The 14946-nt window shown below is 35.5% G+C and overlaps 1 long non-coding RNA gene across 1 annotated transcript in view; it reads right to left on the minus strand.

Annotated features, from left to right (window-relative positions):
• Positions 1-3094: 3094 nt before the first annotated feature.
• Positions 3095-14946, minus strand: part of LOC138143324 (uncharacterized) — a 136295-nt gene continuing 124443 nt past the window's right edge. The window contains exon 3 of the long non-coding RNA XR_011163674.1: positions 3095-3725. This is a non-coding gene — a long non-coding RNA (uncharacterized lncRNA). The remainder of the gene's footprint in view (positions 3726-14946) is intronic.

The raw sequence follows: 14946 nt of genomic DNA on the forward strand, positions 1-14946 counted from the left end.
TCAAAAAAGCCAGAAAATAAATATTTATATAACTCAATTTCAAAAAGAGAAATAAGTAATAAGCAAATTTCTAAGGAAATAAAACATTTGACCTAAATGGATTTACATGTGAATGTTATCAAATATTCAAATAAATGATAATACATATAATAAATAAGTTGTTCACAAAAAAAGATAAAGAATATCATCTACCAACTTCATTTATAAGACCAATATGATCCTTATGTCCAAGCCAAAGAGAAATCAATCAGCAAAAGAAAACTATAGACCAAAATCAGGAATCAATATTGATGTAGAAACATGAAATAAAATATTAGCAAAGAGGTTGCAGCAATATATACAAAAACTTATTCAGTTTGACCAGTTGCAGTTATACCAGAAAATCAATATTAAAGGTATTAGCATAATCATATTAATAATGAAAAATCACAAGATCATTCCCATAGTTATAAAAAAACATTAAAAATATAGTATTCATTTGTGTTTAAATTGTTAAAAAGCATAAAAAGAGAGGATTTTAAAAAATGTGCTAAAAATATGTACTTAAAACCAAGGGCTATCATTATTTGTAACAGAATACAAGCAATTTTCCCAATAAGATTAAGGAAATCAACTACAAAAAATATAGCCAATAGGCCTGAATCAGTACAAATTTCCTGAATTTTTCTGTGGTCCTTCCAAACACAGATTTTGATGTAGACTAAAAATCAGGAAGACTAAACTTTCTGATGTCATAGTATTGCATTTACCTTGTAGTTAAATACCAGAAAAATACTCATATCTACAATTAGAAAGAGATGTTACTGTAACATCCTATCTGCTTTTTCTTCATGTTTTCACTTCCCTTTCTCTATCCACATTATATATCCACAAAATACAAGGTAAGAATCCAATTACCAACATTTTTATTTAAGTTGGTTCCAGTCATTTAACTTAAAAGAGGATGGATGGATGAAAGTGACAACTGAAAAAAAAATATGATGGACAATACTTGCATAGAATCTCATTTATACTATGTTTCTATATTTTAATATTTTTGCTGTAATGAAAACCTATAATTCTGTTCACTTCCCACCCTTTTTATTTAACAAATGGGAGATACTAAAGTCCTAACAGGTCAAGTGACTTGTCCAAGCCTAATTGTTGCTAAGAACAGAATCCAGAGAAACAACACTGAATTTTGAGTAAAAGGAACTAGGTTCAAATCCTTACTCAATCAATTACTCTGTGTGAATGTGGGCAAATAAATCATTTAATTTCACAGGGTCTAATTTTCCTCATTGGTCTTACGAGAAGGTGGGACTAAATGACTCTTAAAATTCTAAATCTATGCTAATTTTAAAATCTTGTCCAGTGCTCATTTAAGGTATCATTGCATTATATTTGATTGCTAAGAGGAATTCCAAGAAAATTAATAGGTGTTAACCTCCTGGCTTTATTTTTTTTTTTCAGACACAGCCTTTGTTTTCAAATCCTGTCCAGTATTTAGCACATTGCTTGATATTTACAAATGCTGGTTGCCCTACAACTGACAGTAAATATCCTTCATGAACTTGAGCTCATTATATAACCTCCTATGAAGCTGGAGTGATATTTTAATGCCTTCACCTGCCTTCCTTATTAGGATCACTCATGATTTTATACAAGCTGAATTTGATTTAAAGAAGCTTCTAGCCTTCTTGATCCTCAATTTTAATTTTCTAGTCATGGAATCATGCCCAGGTTTTCCATGAGCTTTTTGAAATCTTGTTTCCTAAATATGTGCAATCCCACCCAGGCCTCCTATTCCGTGGTGATCATGAACATTAGTAAAAGTGTTTTTACTTTCTTCCAAGACTCCCCTAACTCTCTCTTGACAAACAAGCTTTTCCATGTCATTGAGTATTATTCTTTTCCTCTATCTTCTGAGAATTCAAATTGACAGAAAGGAAAATCAAGAATTTATTAGACACTAAGCTTTCAGGGCTTTGTGACTTTCTACAGATAGTAATTAAAGTCAGTCATCACTATTACATTTTACTTCTATTCCAGTTTTGGACTTAAATAAAGAACTCATTAATTTTTTCCATCTGTATGGGCAGTGGAAATTTTAACCACACAAATGCCTATCCATTGTATTCTTTTTGCTTTCTCTCAGATGCATTCCACTGAGTTTCCCAACTCTGCCCAGGGTCATGGATTTCCACTCAGAAACATTTCGTTATGTATGTGAAACAAAAGAAATTAATAATATCAAGTGCTCCTAATAACACGAATAATAACACTGATAATAATACCCTCATCATTCTCCTGCTTTGATGCTTCATCAAATGGAGCTGATTGGACAATTTCCTTCTCCAATATTGGAGCTGACAGATTTTTCCTCATTGCTTTTTTGAGCCTCTTTTGCCATCTGAGTTAGTCTATTTTTAAGGTGTTATTTTCTTCAGTCAGATTGTTGACTGTCATTTCATAATTTTCTTGCATTGTTCTCATTTCTCTTCCCAATTTTTCCTCCACTTCTCTTATTTGGTTTTCAAAATCCTTTTTAAGCTCCTCTGTGGCCTGTAACCAGCTGTAAAATTATACGGTTGACTATTAAAAAGACATTAAAGACCCCTTTAATTAATAATTCTTTTTCTTTATATGACTTTGTACTGCTTAAATTCAAATATTTGATCTCTTTTAATGCTTACAGTAGCCTGACGGAGTAGGTAGAAGGTAGCACAGAACCTGGCATAGAGAGGGAATTTGATGAATGTTTGAATTTGAATTCCTATAACCATGTGATAGGTTAGGAAGCTATGGTCCCAAGAAGCTGTCATTCCTCAAAGATAATTAAGTCCATTATTTACACACTTGAGAGCCTTGTATCCAATTCCTATTCTAGTGAGGTATCATACTATGCCACATCTTTTAAGTTATTTCCCAAATTAAACTTGTATATTAGCAACAAACTTCCCCTTCCATTTTAATTCCATGCGAAGAAGGCGGAATATTGGGTGATGTTTGAACATATGCAGAGACTGCACTTTGAAAGCAGTTGCCATTTTGAGAAAATTATTTTAATCCAGAGTAATTACTATTTGGCATCATGTTTATTCATTAATCTTAACACAAAGGCCTTTAACTGGCTTTACTTTTCAGAAATGCTACTCTGCCTCTTAGTTGGCAAATGAACTTAATGCAGTTTCTTCAAATGTTTGGGGATCCTGTGAGAATTCAATTCAATAAAGGCTTAATTAATAACCGCTTCCCAGGTGTAGAGCATTACAACAAATGTGCAGAAAAAATACAATTTAAAGAGAACCTAGATGCTGTCCCTATTGGAGTCCACTGGGGAGTCCACAAGACATACTCAAATAATGATAATACAAAATAATACACGATAAAATGTAATAAAGAGACATAAATCAGAGCATGGAGGTGAGTGGGGGGGAGCAGTAACTAGTGAATCAAAACAGGCTCACTATTGTGCTACATTATAAAACTGAGAACACCTGAGATGAGTTTTTAACATCTATGAGTATCAAAGATTGTATGGAGATCCACAATTTAGAATAATCCAGAAGCAAACTTCTCCAAAGTAAATGTAATTTACTATGGAATTCTTGAGGTTATAAATTTTTATTTCATGAAAACAGACAGCAAAACGGGCCACAGCAAATTGTATTGTTAGATCCTTCCACTTGACTAGGGTCTTCTTAATTTCTCAAACTAATCCCTAAAGGAATCCAGTTGGTTACCTGGAAATAAGAACAAATATATTGATTTAAAAAGGTAACATAAATGAGTATGTTAATTGGAGTTCAACAAAAATCCCCCAAAGTGCTAATTAAACTCTTTACTACATGAAGAATATTGAGCTAGGCACTGAGAAAACAAAAATTAAAATGATATATTTCTTGCCCTGGAGGTGGGTGGGTACATTGTACTGGGTTAGTTAATGGGGAGTGGAGTGGCAATATAGAATGTACACAGACAAATGACCTTTTGGAAATCCAGTGCTGGCAGCATGTTCAGGGAGCTCTACTGTCAACCAATGTTGGGGATTGGCGTAGCTGGTAGTACACTGGATAGATTGCTGGGTCTAGAGTCCGGAAGACCTGAGTACAAATCCAGCCTCAGGTATTTGCTAGCTATGTGATCCTGAGCAAGTCACTTAATCTCTGTTTGCCTCAATTTCCTCGTTTGCAAAATGGGGATAAAAATAGCACAGTTATTGAGTCACATAACTTGTGAGGATCAAATGAGATAATAATTCTGAAGTTCTCAGCATAGTACCTGACACATAGTAAGTGTTACATAAATGTTAGCCATTATTATTAGTTATTATGATTAACCTGCTTTAGGAAGTATGTGAAGATATGCATGATGATTATCAATGAAGGAGACTTTCCTCCAATTCAGAGGATGCACAGGTGTTAACCTACTCCCCCCTCACTCCTGCCAGGGAATAATGGGTCAAAAGTAGATAGCAGATAAAATATCTGAGGAGGGAAAGACTACTTTCATCTGGGGGTCCAAGGAAGATTCTACAAAAGAAATAGCAATGAGCTGAGTCTTAAAAGCTATAGATGAGGTGAGAGTACAATAGGGAAAGGTCCATTCAAATGAGCAGAAGTGGGAGCCAGAATGTAGAGGTCAGGAAATGACTAGTAGTGCAATTTAACTAGAATAGAGGGTATGCAATATGGGACAGTGAAGGTCACACTGGATCTAGACCCAGAGGTCTTGGGTTCAAATCCTTCCTCTGACAGTGATTTCCTATGTAAGCTTGAACAAGTGTCTTTTAACCTCCTTAGGCCTCAGTTTTCTCCTAGCTAAAAAAATGAGAGCGATAACCTAGATGGTCTCTTAACTCCTTTCCAGCTGTAGTTGTCTGATCTTTATGTGATTTAAGGCTATAAAATAAGGATAGGATCTACCTGTAGTGGATTTTAAATGTCTGTCTGAGAAGTTGGTACTTTATTCACTGGACAATAGTGTCCCTTTGATGGGGAGTGACATAGATCTATTCCTAATGATAATAGTAGCTAATAATAAAAGCTAGCATTTACATAGTACTTTCTATGTGCCAGACATTGTGCTAAGTGCTTTACAAATATGATCTTATTTGATCCTTATATAACCCTGGGAGGTAGGTGCTATTTTTATCCCCATTTTTACATATGAGGAAATTAAGGAAGACAGAGGTTAAGGACTTGCCCAAGATGATATGGCTAGTAAGTATGAGGCTAAATTTGAACTCGTGTCTTCCTGATTTCAGTCCCAGAACTCTATCACCATGTGATGCTTTATCCCCTGAGTACTTGGAAGCTGTGTTAAGGATTGATTGGAAGGGGAGATACTAAAGGTAGGGAGATAAATTAGTGGAGAATCATAATAGTATAGGCAAGAGATGATGAAGCATTGAATGAGGATAGTATTCATATGAATGTTGAAAAGCATATAGACACACTGTGGGATAGACTCGAGAGGACTTGGTAACTTGATTTGTATGTTAGGGGTGGTGCTAGAAATGAGGGGACAATCAAAGATAACTTCAAGATTTTGTACCTGAGTGACTGGGAGAATGGTGGTGGATGCCAAAAACAACAAGAAGTTTTGAAGAGAAATGGGTTAGAAACTGATGAGTTCATTTTTGGACATTTTGATTTTAAGGTATTGGCAAATAAAGATATCCATGAGGTATTTAAGGATGTTGGAGTGGAATTCAGTGAGATAAGGATGTGGGAATTATCTACATAAAAGGGATAATTAAACCCTTGTTAGCTGGTGAGATAACAAAGGAACAGAAGGTGGAGAGATCAAAGGGCTCAGGAAGAAGGTGAACCAACCAAGAAGACTAAGAAGGAGCTGTTAAGTTAGTAGAAGGAGAACCAAGGGAAATTACTATCATGGAAGTTAAGGAATGGGAGTATCAAGGACATTGGGATGGATGGTCAATAGCATTAAAATATGGAGAAAGGTCAAGGAGAATTAAAAGTGATAAAAGGTCACTGAATTTAGACTTAAGGGATCATTGGCAACTTTTGAGAGAAAAAGTTCAGTGGAATGGTGGGAATAGAAGTCAGTTTGAGAAATGAGAGAGAGGGAGAGGGAAAGGGAGAGGGAGAGGTAGAACGAGAGGAAGAGGAAGAGGAAGAGGGAGAGGCAAAGAGACAATTCAGAAAGAATTCAACCTCAGGTTGCAAGGTCCTGAACCCCAAAACAGTGTTCTTTCTAAAACACCACCAATCTTTGCATTCCCACAGTATAAATACTCAATAATTTATTGTTCAATTGAAGTATTATTTTTTGCTTTTTTGGAGGCCAATTGGGGTTAAATGACTTGCCCAAGGTCACACAACTAGTTTTGTGTTAAGTGTTTGAGGTGGGATTTGAACTCAGGTCCTCTTGACTCCAGGGCCCGTGCTCTATGTACTGCGCCACCTAACCACCCCAATTGAATTAAATTTAATTTGAAAATCAAGATGGCCATGGAACAATCTGGGACTGAGTTGATGGTAATGATCATAATTTTTATCATTTACTTCCCAACTTCTCTGAAGTGACTGAAACTGTGTCTCTCTTTGCAAGTAAGTTGAAGTTAAGGTTTCCAAAAATCATTTTGTACCTTACTCAACCAATAAATGTAATTGGTTTAAGATTTTGTGCATTCTATGTATATAAAATCAGTTGGCTTCACCTACACAGAGACCCAGAGGAGGTTAGTGCAGCTGTCTCATGAAAAAAGAAAAAAAAACAAACAATGCTAGAGAAGAATAGCCAAGTCAGAGACTTGTCAGATTTAAGGAAAAAGCACTGTTCCTTAGCCAAGGGTGGGACGAGCAGGGAGCCCAAAAGAGAGCAAAGGGCAGAATAAAACTGATGCAACTAAGTGCTTTCCTAGCAGGGTTTTATGGATCTATCAGGCTGAAAAAATAAAAATAAAAACACCCCTACATTTCCATTAGTTCACACTCCTTTGATTGGAGGCTAATAAGAATGGTGGGGTTGGTTTGGTCATTAATAGTCCCAGCTAGATCCAGCCATATTTTTTATCTCTCCCACTGCTTGTTTGGCCTAATACAAGAAAGGTCCGAGTCCAGCTGTGGGAACACCAGCTGCTCCTGACTACAGTGATCACATATTACAGATTTCCTGGGACAGCCCCAATTTCAGGAAAGCATACTTCTAACAAGATTTTAAACAAGATTTGCAAAAGGATTATTTTTTGTTAGAAAATGTGTCTCAAATATTGATTTTTTAAAATGGAATCACCGCTTCTCTGGTCTGGGAACCACCTGTGTTCCTGGTATCCAATTTGTTGTTCTTTGAGAAGGAAAGCAGGCCATAATGGATAGGGAGAAAGAGGGTGTCATACCACATGCCATGGCCCCACACTTACATGACTTTTTCTTTTTATTCTAAAGGACTTCTATAAAAGAATCATCCCACCTTTCAGAAAAACAGCAATCCAATAGAATTAGTCATAGATTTGTCATTAGGATGCCATTCTAATTGGTATGAAGAAAGCATGATATGGTGAAATGAATCCTGGGAATGAGTCAGGGGACTTGTATGTTAGGACATTTATTAACTATGTCACCTTAGACATTTCATTTAACCTATCACCATCAATGTCTTTATGTGTAAAATGGGAATAATATTATGTGTGCCACATATCACATGTTAGTATTATTATGAGGATCAAATGAGATAGTGTATATAAATTGTCACGTAAATATGAGATGTTCTTCTAATATGGAAAATCTCTAAATAAAACTTTTTCTAGGGGCAGCTAGGTGGTGCAGTGAATAGAGCACCTGCCCTGGAGTCAGGAGGCCCTGAGTTCAAATGTGACCTCAGATACTTGACACACTTACTAGCTGTGTGACCTTGGGCAAGTCACTTAACCCCAATTGCCTTGTCTTCCCCCTCCAAAAAAAATAAAATAAAAAATAAAACTTTTTCTATCAAAATCAATCATAAAAAACCCAATATGCTGATAGAGGTAGAGCTTTTTATTACCAAATTCCCAAATACAAATGTGTTTTATTACTATTGTTGAGTTTATCTCCTGATGTCCTAGTGTGATTACATAATGTGTTTAGGACTTAAAATAATTAAATTAGAGAATCATGAAGTTATAAGGTATTTTATAGGCCAGAATTAGTTTTATAGATTTGAAAAAGGGAACGACATCACGCTGGTCTTCTTGGATTTAATAATAAAAAAGAAACCTTAATAACTTCAAGTTTCATTAGCACAGGTCTATAAGGATTCTTTCTGGGGAAGTATTCTTTCTTGACTATTTTTGCCAAATTATAAATTTTTATGGTTATCCAGTTAACATTTTGTCTTTGAATCAGAAAGAAAAGAATATAAGAAAACATGTATTGGTTTGTTTCCACTTAATAGCAAAGACAATAGTACATTAGGGCTGTTTAAGGGAATTTAAATTTCCCAACATTCTTTTCTTGTTCCACATTTTTGAAAACTGATTTCTTTTTCCTGACCATGGGAGAACTGTTCTTTGACTCAAACTAAATTGAAGGAATCCTCCATCCACAGACATATATATGTTTCTTTTTGTCTTTTTGGAGGGGGAAGGCAGGGCAATTGGGGTTAAATGACTTGCTCAAGGTCACACAGCTAGTAAGTGCTAAGTGTCTGAGGTCGAATTTGAACTCAGGTCCTCCTGACTCCAGGCCAGTGCTCTATTCACTGTGCCACCTAGCTGCCCCCATATGAACACTTTTTGTGCAGCATATTTCTCACAAAATCCCCTACTGATTATAGTATGTAGGTGATCCTAAGTTCTTCAAGGCTACTCCAGCAGAGCACATGTTCTTCTAGGTCCTGAAGTCTAGAAATGAATACTCCCTGTATGGGCCTGACCACAGTTTTCATATCAGTCATACTGAGGCTGCTCTGGATAATTTTGGAAATGCTCATTATCGCAGGATTGTCAATGAGGTAACATATTTTGTAGCTTAGTGGTGTCAAACTAAAACAGACACAGAGGATGCTAAACTGTATACAAGGATCTCTGTGGACTGCATATTGACTTAGAAAAGCATTGATTCATATTAGCTTGTATTTTTATTTATTGTGTTAAATATATCCTAATTATATTTTTATCTGGTTTATGGGGAGTGTTTTGGACCTGGGGGCAACATATTTGTCTCTTCTGTTGTAGGCCATAGATATTTATGAAAACTGTCCAGAAAAAAAAATGAATTGAAAAAGTTGGTAAGTATATGTAGAAACACTACCAACTCTAATACAATCAGAGGCACTTGATGGGTCAGAGTAATTACATCATACACAATTTACTGACAATAAGTTCCAAAATATGTAGTAATATCAAGAATATCCCCTAAGAGGAAACAAACATGCTAAATTACTATAGTTAGAAAAAGTCAAAGTTTTATGTAGTAAAGGAAAATTTTTCTTCTTTTGTTCACATGTTCATTTATACTAATATAGAGAAACTGATTTCTTTGTCATCAAAATTCAAGCTATCTGGAGAAGTTCATCACAAGAAGACTGGCTTCAAGGTGATTAATTTGTTTTTAAGACACAAGAAATCATGAAGACCAAAGAATGGAATAGAATGTGACAGAATCTTCTAAAGCCTTCAGAGAACTGGAGCTGCATGGTAGGAGAGAGGAACCGCCCTAATGGAATCACTGATCCCAAATGTTCTGTGGGTAATGGGAAATTGAACTATATTTGGTAGCATGAGGCCTTAGTGTCAAAACTAGATTCTGTTGTCACTTAATTACTCTATTACCTTGAACAAGTTACATAACATTTCTAGGTCTTCCATTTATTCTTCTTTAACAGAAGAGATTGACTCAGATACTTTTTTTTTTTTTGCCTTTTGGAGGGCAATTGGGGTTAAGTAACTTGCCCAAGGTTACATGGCTAGTATTTTTGTGTGGGCGTTGTGTCTCAGGCCGGAACCAAACTCAGGTCCTCCCTACTCCAGGGCTGGCGCTTTACTCACTGTGCCACCTAGCTACCCCGACTCAGATACTTTTTAAAGTCCATTCTGGTTCTACATTTATAATGTGTAAACCCTATACAGAATTCCATAGTCACTGAAACCAGTCAGGAAAGATCAGATATTTAATTTTTATAACATGGAAAGCACTGTTGGGCTATGCAAATAAGGCAATATCATCTTCATATATTAAGGACAACTATCTATTCCATAAAGTAGAATAGCCCAGAAAGAATGTGTTATATATTATGTGATTATATGAAGGAATAATACTAATTTATTCATAGATAGTAACCCTGATCCTGTGGTGTTCAGTCCAAAAAGTAACATTGAATCTGAAGGGAATGGCCATGGTTATATAAAAGAATTACTAATTGTATTAAAATAAGGTTGTGTGTGTATGTCTGTGTGCGTCTGTGTGTGTATGTGTGTATGCGTTAGACCCCTTTGTCAGTCTGGAAAGCTTATGGACACCATTTTGGAATGTTTTTAAATGTGTAAAATAAAATGCAAGGAATTAAAAAAGAAAACTAATTAGATTGAAATGCATCCTTCAGAATATTCAAAAAGCAAGGTTGAAGACCCAACACTGAGAACCCCGGTATTAAAGGGGTTGACATAATTAAAACCATTTTAAAACAACTATCACCATAACTCACAGGTCAAGTTCAGTAGAAAAATCATTAAAAATGTAGGATTCATCCCCAAATAAACTTTCAAGAGTTCTCTGTTGGTCTTTTTATTAAAAGTCTACGTGGCATGTCTTCATCCTGAAATTCACTTTTGCCGTTGGCCTCTTTAACTCTTATCCTCTTTAGGGAATGGAGAAATGTGTTGAATGGAACTGTCAGCCAACTGGCTATATTAAACTGTTCTCATTGCATAAGCATGAGTGTGTGTATGATTACTGGTGTACCTCTATTTTTAATGACAATAAGATATACTTACCTCTCAATTTGTCACTTTTTGCAGCCCATTATTACAGATTTCAATCAAGGTGAAAAGTCTTGACATTATTTCAAATTCTTTTGACACTTATTGAAACGTGTTAAATGCTAACCCTAGTTTGATTTGCAATTGTCAGACCACCTATTAATAACTGAATGATATCAATTTGAAAATTACATGGACTATTTTTTTTTGGCTTTGTCAAAACTTTTGCACAAAAAGTAGTTATTGGACAAGATAATGACAAAAAATAGTGAGATGTAGTGGAGAAAAAACTGGGAAGTAATAAGAATTGTACTGTGGATCTGATTTTACCATTAATTAACTAAGCAAATAATTTCATTTCTCTGGGTCTCAGTTTTCTTATCTTTAAAACCCTGGGTACAGACTTAAAGTTAGGAACTTTTCCAGATTTCACACTATATAATTCAAAGAATGGCAACAGTTAGAACCTCAGAGTGATATCTAGAGAGTGAGGGAGGTAGAAAGGAAAATTGTCTATATACTACCATTGCTTATGATCTCAAGATTTTATGAACTTTTTAAGAAATGCAATCTGAACTTTATTACTTGTATTCATGACATTTAAATTAAGGGGGGGGGAAGCTTTCTGATCTCGTCAAAGGTTTTACTGGCTAAGATCTAATCAAAAGATTGCTCTGAAGAGTAAGTCTCACCCCAATTCTATTACTTTGATGTCATATAATTAACCACAAATATCAGTATTATTCACAAAAAGAAATAATCTGGATCATCATGTTTCAAGGAAAAATCAGGTTTGCCTCCTTTTCCTAATGCTGCTACTATAAACAGAAGAATTCAGAGATACACTTTTTAGGCTTCTCCATCTGTGGACTGCAGCAAATGACTCATGCTCCTGAGACATGGCCAGCATAACTGGATGGGCCTGAAATGCATGTTACAATAACAGTGACCAAGAAAAAGTCAAAAGGTGAAATTTTTGGTTGTTGTTTGACAAATTCACTCAGTTTTCTCTTCTAAGCATGTTTTAAGAACAAGACAAAAATTCTTCTCACAGAACAGACATGAGAATAAGCATTTCCCCTAGGTACCAATGAAATAATAACTTAATAACTAGAAATGTGGAGTTCATGTTCACAGAAGAGCATTCCCCTCTGATTAAATGCGAATCTCCAGCATTGAGAGATGCATTCCAGATCACCCCTAGATAAGCAGAGGCCAGGCCCCACATTGGGTTTTATGAGATAATATAAAAATGCACATAGCTCCCTTGAAAATGTAAAGATGAGCACTATTATTTAAAGTCATAGCATTAAGGATTCTACAGTAGGGATGGATTCGTCAGAGGTCATCTGGGTTATATCTTACCTATAGATATGACAGCTCTGAAATACACTGAAGACATGTATTATAAAATAAAAAAGAAGAGCTTAGGTAACTATGATCACTCATTAGTTTCGATAAACTGATCCATGAAAAGTGGTTCATGTGCAGTTTTGGAAGGAAGAAATTGATGACACAATCAATTTCAGAGAAAAATCACCATCTCCAAAAGACAGTGTTTGATGAATTTTTTCTGAGTGATTAAGCAGTGGTTAGTTTGATATACAGTGGAGACTGTCTGCATTGTGGAGGGTGTCTAAGAGTAAGAGTTTAATGTTAATTGTTTTAGGGGTTGACTAGAAAAGGGAAAGAAAAGTGAAGAACTTAATCTTTGGGGAAGCTGATAGCAGCAGACTCACATAAGCATAAAGGAGACTGATCTTGTAGTCAGAAGACACAGATTCAAACTCTGAGTCTTGCATCTCTTAGTCCAATCATTTGTAAGTTGCTTAATATGTCTGTGCCTTGGTTCCTTCATCTGTAAAATGGGGATAATAATAGTTATACTACTTAAGTCATAGAGTTTCTTTGAGGAAAACCCTTTGTGAACTGGAAAACCTCATGGAATCCTAAGTTATTTTTAGTCTATCCATCTTACTGTAATCCAATATGTATTTCATAAGTGTCTGGTGGCACCTCAGTGTATCTCAATACTATAAACCAACAATGAAATATAGAATCTGTCATTGCATAATCACTTCCTTTGCTCTAGCTCTTAACCTTTGACTCCAAGAAGCTGTAGCATGTGTAGGACCCCAGTAAAACCATCTTGGCGGATGGGCTACACCAGGTTGAGTTAACTATCAGGCCTTGTGCTGTTAGTAAATTAGGGGAATGTCTACCACAAGCACGTGAAGACTTCCCCTAGTGGAATGGGCAGATGAGAACAATTTGTTCTAATTGCCATGAAGGCGGCTGAAGCAAGGCTGGAGCACTTAGAGCTTGGTCAGATATCAAACATGCCAAGGTCATCCACTGCATCCTGGGTCAATCACTGATCATCTTGTTGTCCTGCCATTGGATTTCAATGACTGGAAGATTGCAACTCTGCCTCACTTAAACCCAATTCATATGAAAGGCAAGACATCACATCATGATGTCATTGGTCCCCTTGAAAAACAAAGAACAAACAATAACAGTAGCAATAACAACAACCACCACCTCCTGGGCAACTTGGTTCTAAGGATTTCTGTAGCAATCATGTCAACAGTATCTTTCCTCTATTTGCTATATAGCCTAAATGAAAGAATTCTGATTTGTAATTTACAATTTCTGGTGCTACGTAACATGAAGTCCTGCAAATGAAAGGGAAATTTAATCAAGCAACAGGTACATTGCCAGACCTAAGAGAACAAAAAGGAATCACTCCAAGGCCAATATAGGACTCTGAGTAACTCATTCCTCCTCCCTGCAGAGAATTTTGTGGCATTGATATAAGTCCTCTAGTAGTGAATGATATACTAAAGATGCCAAAGTCAGTCTTTAAGAGGAATTACCCTATCGTAAAAAGAAGGCATGCTATGATTTCTTCAGTCAATTCCTATAGTGAATTTGTGTAGGTTCAGAGAAGAGAAAGCTTTCTATCATGAGTCATTTGTATTGAAGCAGATAGTGTTTGTATTTGCCATATTGAATGGGGAAAGGAGTATAGTTAGGTACTAATTAGTGAGAATAATGAATCCCCCAAAGTGGTTGAATTATTTGAATTCACACTCTCTGTTTCTATTGAGCTGGAACCAATGACCATATTTTATACAATTATAACTTTGAATAATATGAACTTAGATACATGTGACCACTTTGGGGGATTCATGGTTCATACTAATTGAAATCAGTCTTTATTTCGTGTATATATATATATACATACACATATATATTGTATGCATATATACATATACTATATGGTAGGTATCTATTTACATATATATGTAGATATATACATTTATGTCAGGACTAATTTGTTTTACTTGAAATTTGCTGAAACTGTGGTACGCTCGGAGGGTTGAGTTTCATGTCTCACAAAGTGTAGGGAATGGTAATTAATGACGATGTAGTCAGTTTTCAATGCTTTAGGGGTTTCATTATAGTTATTAGTCATGCAGAGACTTTGAAGTTCTTATTTCTCCTTCTGGCTGACCCAATTTCCATTTTCATTAGGTCCCCAATTGGAGGAAAAAGCAAAGAAGTAAAGGAGGTGGGGAAGGGAATCCAAACGTCCCTTTACTAGTTGCCAGATACAGAAAAATTTGGTTAGGGGAAGTGTATCTAACAATCAAAGCAAGGTTTTCAGGTTTTCTATGCATTTTGTTGGTTCACATTCTTTCCCATGCCTACTCTTATATAATAATAGCTCACAATTACAAAGTACTTTTTGCAAAATGTTTAGCACCGTTCTTATTCGAACCTCACAATAATCCTATGAGGTAAACTAAAGAAGCTCCATTTTATGCATGATGAACTGAGACTCAGAGATGTTAAGTACCAAGTGTCATATTGTAAGTGTCTAAAGTGGGATATGAACACAGATTTTTTTGGACTTCAAGTTACACATTCAACTCAAACTCAGTTTTAAATTCAAACTATTTCTATATGATACTATGTAAGTAAAAATATGCATTACTATTTTAACATGAATATGCTCAAGCAATGCTATTTTC

This window comes from Petaurus breviceps, unplaced genomic scaffold (assembly GCF_028583685.1).
Source record: "Petaurus breviceps papuanus isolate PSGF00001 unplaced genomic scaffold, PetGlider_PUasm1.0 90638, whole genome shotgun sequence".
NCBI lineage: Eukaryota > Metazoa > Chordata > Mammalia > Diprotodontia > Petauridae > Petaurus > Petaurus breviceps.